Here is a 6,456-nt window from a genome sequence, read left to right on the forward strand (position 1 = left end):
AGAGCACAGGACTGGGAGCCAGGACTCCTGGGTTCTATTCCTAGCTCTGACAATGGCCTGCATTGGGACTCTGGGAAAGCGACTGCCTCCCTAAGCATCATTGTCCCTGTCTGTCTGGTCCTCAAGGGGGCTGGGAGGGCTAGGTCCCAGGGCCACAAGTCCCTATCACACCACGTAGTCCTTGAAGCTAATGGCGAATGAGGGTGTCGGAGCTGTTCCATGAATCGGTTCTGTAATAATATTTACCAGGGACTTTGGGAGCCTTGGCTGGAAAGCTGCTGCTGAATGTGATTAGAGATTTCCATGATAGGGAGGGGTAGGATTGGGCTGTGGGACTCTGTGTCTGGCCCAGCCCTGCCCTGCAGCACCCCAACAGCTTCACAATACTTCCCCTTTCCCTGTTACTGTGATTTGGGGCCTGGCAAGCGTACACTCCCTGCCACACAGCCCCTCCCCGACCAACCTGTGTTGGGGGATGCAGAACCAATGACAAATTTTTCCAAGTCCCTCCAAGGGGCCGCTGTCTGCTGCCAAGCACGGAATTGACTAACTCGGCAGTGCTCAACCTTTCCAGACTATTGTACCCCTGTCAGGAGTCTGATTTGTCTTGTGTACCCCAAGTTTCACCTCATTTAAAAATTACTTGCTTACAAAATCAGACATAAAAATACAAAAGTGTCACAGCACGCTATTCCTGACAAACTTTCTCATTGCTGCCATATAATTATAAAATAAAGCAACTGGAATATAACTATCGCCCTTACATTTCAGTGTATGGTAATATAGAGCTGTTGTCTGTATGAAATTTTAGTTTGTATTTACTTTGCTAGTGCTTTTTATGTAGCCTGTTGTAAAACTAGGCAAATATCTAGATGAGTTGATGGACCGCCCTGGAAGCCCTCTGCCTACCCCCAGGAGTATGTGTACCGCTGGTTGAGAACCTCTGGACTAGCCCCCCTTTTCCTTAGTCCCTTCATATCATCTGCCCCTTTCACACAGACACGCTCACACTCAGTGACTCAGCCACGTGGTGGATATTGGGGCAGCTGACCCCCCACATCTCACTCAGCTCAGAGCCCCACTTCAGAAACCCCATTGCATCATCTTGCTTGGAGTGTCTGGGTCCAGAACCATGCAAAGGCTGCAACCTTTTTCATTTGCCTTCTCCTGAAACACCAGGGACTGTTCACCTGTAGGCAGGATCTCAGGCCAGCGGGGCCTGATTGAATATGACAGCTCCTATATCCCCTAGGAGGATGGATTGGTTCTGTGTGTTGGGAATGGCAACACCCTGCTGGTTTCCCATCTGGACCCAGTGAGCATCTGAGTTTGTCCTGGCTTTTTTTCTAGTAACTTTTCACCTTGTAAAAGGAGATTTGAATGGAGCAGAAACTCTCATCAATTTCCTGCTTGCAGCTGGACTCTGGCAGGCTGGGGAGCTGAGAATGAGTCATAAACCTTCTAAAGGAGACAATAAAATGTCAATTATTTACCCTAGAAACTGGAGTGGCTCCTTGGGAGCTGGTCAGACGTTCTGAGCCAAGATGCAGCTCAGCTGATGTGCTTTCCACACACGCCGCCTCGGAGATGAGCCGCCACCCCCATTAAATCCGGACCTGTGCAGCCACAGCCATTCTGAGTGGGCTGGGCGTTCCCGGATAGATCACTGGGCTGTTGGGGCACATACCTAGGAGGGGAGGATAGGCTTGTGGCTGAGACACTGAAGTGGGATGCAGGAGATCTTGGGTTAGCTCCCAGCATGGCCTTGCTCTATATTGGTGCCTGAGGAGAAACTAGATATTGTGGGCGAAATGCTGGCCTGGGTTACAGCTGTGCAAGGGCCTGAGGTCTGCTCCCCCGAGTGCCTGGATAAGCCAGGAGCAACTCCATGGATTTACACTGCAGGTCAGTCTGCGGGAGGTCAGGTGCAGCCCAGCAATTGCATTTTGCTCTGCTGGGTATCAGGGGTGGTGGTGGCTGAGGGGACAGGGTGTGATGGGGTTAAACAGCTGACTGGCATTAATGTGGTTTATACTGAGAGGGGAAGGAAGAAAAGGACAGGAAGGTGGAGTAGGCAGTCCCACCCCTATGTTCCGTACTCAGGTAAGAGGCCTTTACTCATGCACATCGTCCCATGCAAGTGAATGGATACCGGTAGGTGTGAGGGTTTGGAGGGTCAGGTCCCATGTGGTGGGTAGAGACGAGTTAACACACAAAAAGGTGGGAGGAGAGGCCAGTGACATGGGGAAGCGATCAGATAAAGCTGGGACATTAAGGTGCAGCCTGGCAGCCAAGGCCAGAGTGACTGTGACTCAGAGCAGGGCAAAAGCAACCTGCGCTGGTGTGCTCTCACTTTCCTGGCAGGGCACAAGGAGCCAGGAAGCATTCACCACCCTCTGGCTCGGGGGTATGAAATGGGCTAATGGGCTCATAGGTGGTGTGTTATATGGGCCTGTGCTCCTCCAATATTCAGGAATGTGGGCCCGGCTCCACCAGTGTTTGGGCTTATAGTCTCAGAACTGTCCCGTCCATAGGATGGACAGGGGCAACTGCCCCGGGCCCTGCACTTCAGGGGCATCCGGGGTCCTGGGGGGTTAGTGAGGGGGCCTGGCGCTGGCAGCAGTGAGCAATCTGGCTCCACCCGCCCCGCCCCACCCCACCTCTTCCTGCCCTTCCCCCAAGCCCCGCCCTGCCTCTTTCTGTCTTCCACTCCCTCCCCCAAGTGACGCGGGGAGCTGGCGAAGCAGGGCGGGCTAGGGCTGGGTTGCTTGTGCTGCTGGTGCCAGGACCCCCGCCGGGGCTGTCCATAGTGGGTGTGGGGCCTGGGACACTCCTCCCTCCAGTGCAGACCTTGCCCCCACTCCACCCCTTTCCCCAAGCCCCTACCCATCCCCTGCCCCGCCCCTTCCCCACCCCATTTCCACCCAAGCCCCCACCCTACCTCTTTCCAGATTCCGCCCCCTCCCCCGAGAAATGCCGGGAGCCGGCGGGGCAGAGTGGAGCAGGGCAGGCTGGGGCCGGGTCACTAGTTGCTGCCAGTGCCAGGCCTCCCAGGCTGCCCTGGACCCCGCGTCCTGAAGCGTGGGCCCCCCTCCCCAAAGCGTGGGGCTGGGGTGGTTGCCCAGGTCTGTCCTATGGACCTGTTCTGGGCACCACCAAAAATTATACAAACCTGGCGCCCGTGGGCTCAGGGTGGACTCTAGGACCCTGCGAGGAGGGCAGTGGCACTGGAGCCCCCCGAGTGCGGGGTGGCAGCAGATCCCCGGGCGCGGGGTGGCCTCAGAGTCTTGGACACGGGGCAGCAGCCAGGAGCCAGGGAGTGCTGCAGCACCCCCTGCACCCTAGTTCCCATGCCTATGGAGGAGGGAAGGTCTCAGAGCTTGGGCTGCAGCATGAGACCGGATGTCTGTTGAATAGCCCTGCAGTCCAAGCCCCATGAGCCAAAGTCTGCTGGCACAGGCCAGGTGCGGGAGTATAATTGCAGAGTAGACATATCCTGAGTGTGACAGAATGCACTCCTGTAGTCACACCCAATGCACTATTGTTAACATTTTTTTACAAGGCATGTCTTGTAAGGAATCATTTGAAAGCTCATAATTTTCTGGTCAGTATTGTCCTAATAAAATATGTGTGGCAACACTGTATGTGAAGTTATAAGATTTCGATGTTATTAACACATGTTCCTAATCCCACAGCCCGGCCCAAACTGTGGCTGGCAAGCAGGTCTGTCCTAACCAAAGGAATGTGTGCTCTGCTTAATTTGCATTGAAGCAGGAAACAGATTCATCAAGCTGCAAGGGAAACAAAGCTCAAACAGGTGAGAAAAAGCCAACAGGGAGCATTCTTCCACATAAAATCTTTGTTCCTGGTGCACAGCGGGAAATGTTTTTCAAGAGGGGGACTGAAACTATAAAAGGGAGGGACAAACAGCCTGAGGCACCCTCCCACCCTATCCCTGCCCATTGCATTCACTGCACCTTAAGCAGGGCCGTCCCTAAGGGGGTGCGGGACCCAGGACAAATCAGTCTGTATAGGCCCCCCTTAACATTTTTTATACAGATGAAATCTGGTGTGGGGAGGGGACACCAATGCCGGGAGGGTAAGGGACAATGGAGAGTCACAGGGTGGCACGTATGCTGTGGGCAAGGGGGCCCCCTTTGCTGGGGGGTCCTGGAAAAGGGAGGAGTCCAGGGCAGAAGGGCAATGGATGGGGTCAGCCTGGCACTGGAATGTTCCAGTGGTGCTAGGTTGCTGGCAGCCGGTGTGGCGGCAGGTGAGCAAGAAAAAAAAATACAAGCACTTCCCGCCAGTGAGTGCGGGCCCAACCCCGCTGCCAGTGCCAGGCTCCCCACTAACCCCCTGGGCTGGCCAGGCCCCCCAGGCACCCCTAACCCCACCCCCTGGGCTGGCCTGGCCCCCCAAACATCTAACCCCACACCCTGGCCGGCCTAGTGCCCCCAGCATGACATGCACACTGAAGCGTGGGGCCTCCCAAAGCGCGGGGCCCAGAGCGGTCACCCTGATTCATCATATCCAAGGGATGGCTCTGGCTTTAAGTGACAAAGGAAGTAGCCGTTGGACTCTGGGAGTGGAGTCCTGACCTACAGGGTTTGGTCAGTCAAACTGCTGAAAGCATGTGGTGAGAAATTTTGCTTGAATCTGATATAGTTTGTTAAGTTAGGTTTAGTAAATGTCTTCTCTTTATTTTTCTTGTAACCATTTCTGACTTTTATGCCTCATTACTTGTATTCACTTAAAATCTCTCTCTTTGTAGTTAATAAACTTGTTTTACAGTTTATCTAATCTAGTGTATTCAAGTTGAAGTGTCTGGGTAACTTTATTTGGGGTGGCAAGTTATGTGCATATTATTCCCTCAAAGGAATAACAGACTCAAGAGATTTGTATTGTATGTGCATCAGGAAGGGCTGGCAGAACAGGACATACATTTCTGGGGGAAAATCTGAAAATGGGGTCTGTTGGGGTCACCCTGCAGTATGACCAAGGCTGGTGAGAGCTGGAGTTTAACCAAGTGTGGCTAGCAGGCTGCAGTTACACACAGACACTCAGGGTGTGGTTTGCCGGCTGGAAGGCTGTTTGTGAGCGGCCCAGATAGGAGCTACTACAGCAAGGCATTGTAAGACACCCAAGGCTGCAGGGCAGGGGTGACACAGCTGCTCATGCCTTTGGATCATACCCTGGTATGTCGCACTGAGGTACATCCTAGTAGCAAGTGACTGATACACAACCCTGGTTAGTATAAGCTCTCCTGAAATGGGGAATTGCCTGGAGTATCTCCAAAGCACAAGCCATGCCTGTCCCTGAACAGTGAATGTGGGCTAATTTCACCTGCCAGCTGTTCAGGGCTGAATGCAAAATCCTCCAGCACCATCAGTGCCTCCAAAAACTTGCCAGAAATCAAAGTGACCACCCTAGAAAATGGATGGAAGCCCAGGTTCCGTGTCCAGCCTGAGCCCCCCTTTGTGATCTTGATGGGCATGTTTCTGACTTTGGCAAGCCTGGTAGGTCTACATGGAACTATTCTGACAATATGTTGGTAGGAAAAGGAACCTTCTCCATTGTTGCCAGGGATTGAATGTATTTTGCCTCTGTACCAAAGAAGCAACTCCTGGGCTGTTCCTAGCTCACACAGCTATCTGTGTATCATTGGCAGGGCCTATGCAGCTGCAGGTGTTGTAATGGCAAGATAAACTGTATTCTACGGTTCAGCCACTAGTTGGCACTGTGTGTAAAATACCTTATTAAAACAAACCTCAGCCATACCTGGAGAGCATTAAAGGATCTTATGTTGAACACACCTGGGGTGTATAAGCAAACTCTGTGACCAGTCCAGATCCGGTACAGAGGAACAGGAAGGGTGTTGGATGTAAACTAAGAACAGAAACAGAAGGAACAAAGCGACAAAGGTTGCAGGATCTCATCAACATGCCACTCTTCAGTGCCCTGGAGAACGTCAGCTTTGACAGACCTTACAATGGAAGCAATATTTTGCAAGATTTTGAACTGCTCCAAGAAACTGGAGATATACAGGTATCTTCTTTAAACTATGCTATGGGGAAGCAAGCAGAGCATATCTTTAAATCCTTTGATGTTATTGAAGACAGTCACAAAGATGACTATGAAAGGGTCATGGCTATGTCTGATGCATACTTTACACCCCAGAGAAATGTGGTCTGTGGAAGAGCATGTTTTCATCAGAGAATTCAGGGACCAGAGAAAATGCTGAACATTTCATAAGAGCTCTCCATATATTGGCTGAAAACTGTGGTTTTTGGGGATGCAAAATCTGTAAACATCAGAGACAGGCTGGTTATTGGGTTAATAGATAAAACCTTTCACAGCAGCTACAACTGATAGGAGATTTAACCCTCCTCACAGCTATATAGAAAGCAAAGCAGTCAGAATTAGTTAAACAAAACAAAACTCAGGAGCAAATTG

The sequence above is a fragment of the Lepidochelys kempii genome, chromosome 14 (assembly GCF_965140265.1).
Source record: "Lepidochelys kempii isolate rLepKem1 chromosome 14, rLepKem1.hap2, whole genome shotgun sequence".
Classification (NCBI taxonomy): Eukaryota; Metazoa; Chordata; order Testudines; family Cheloniidae; genus Lepidochelys; species Lepidochelys kempii.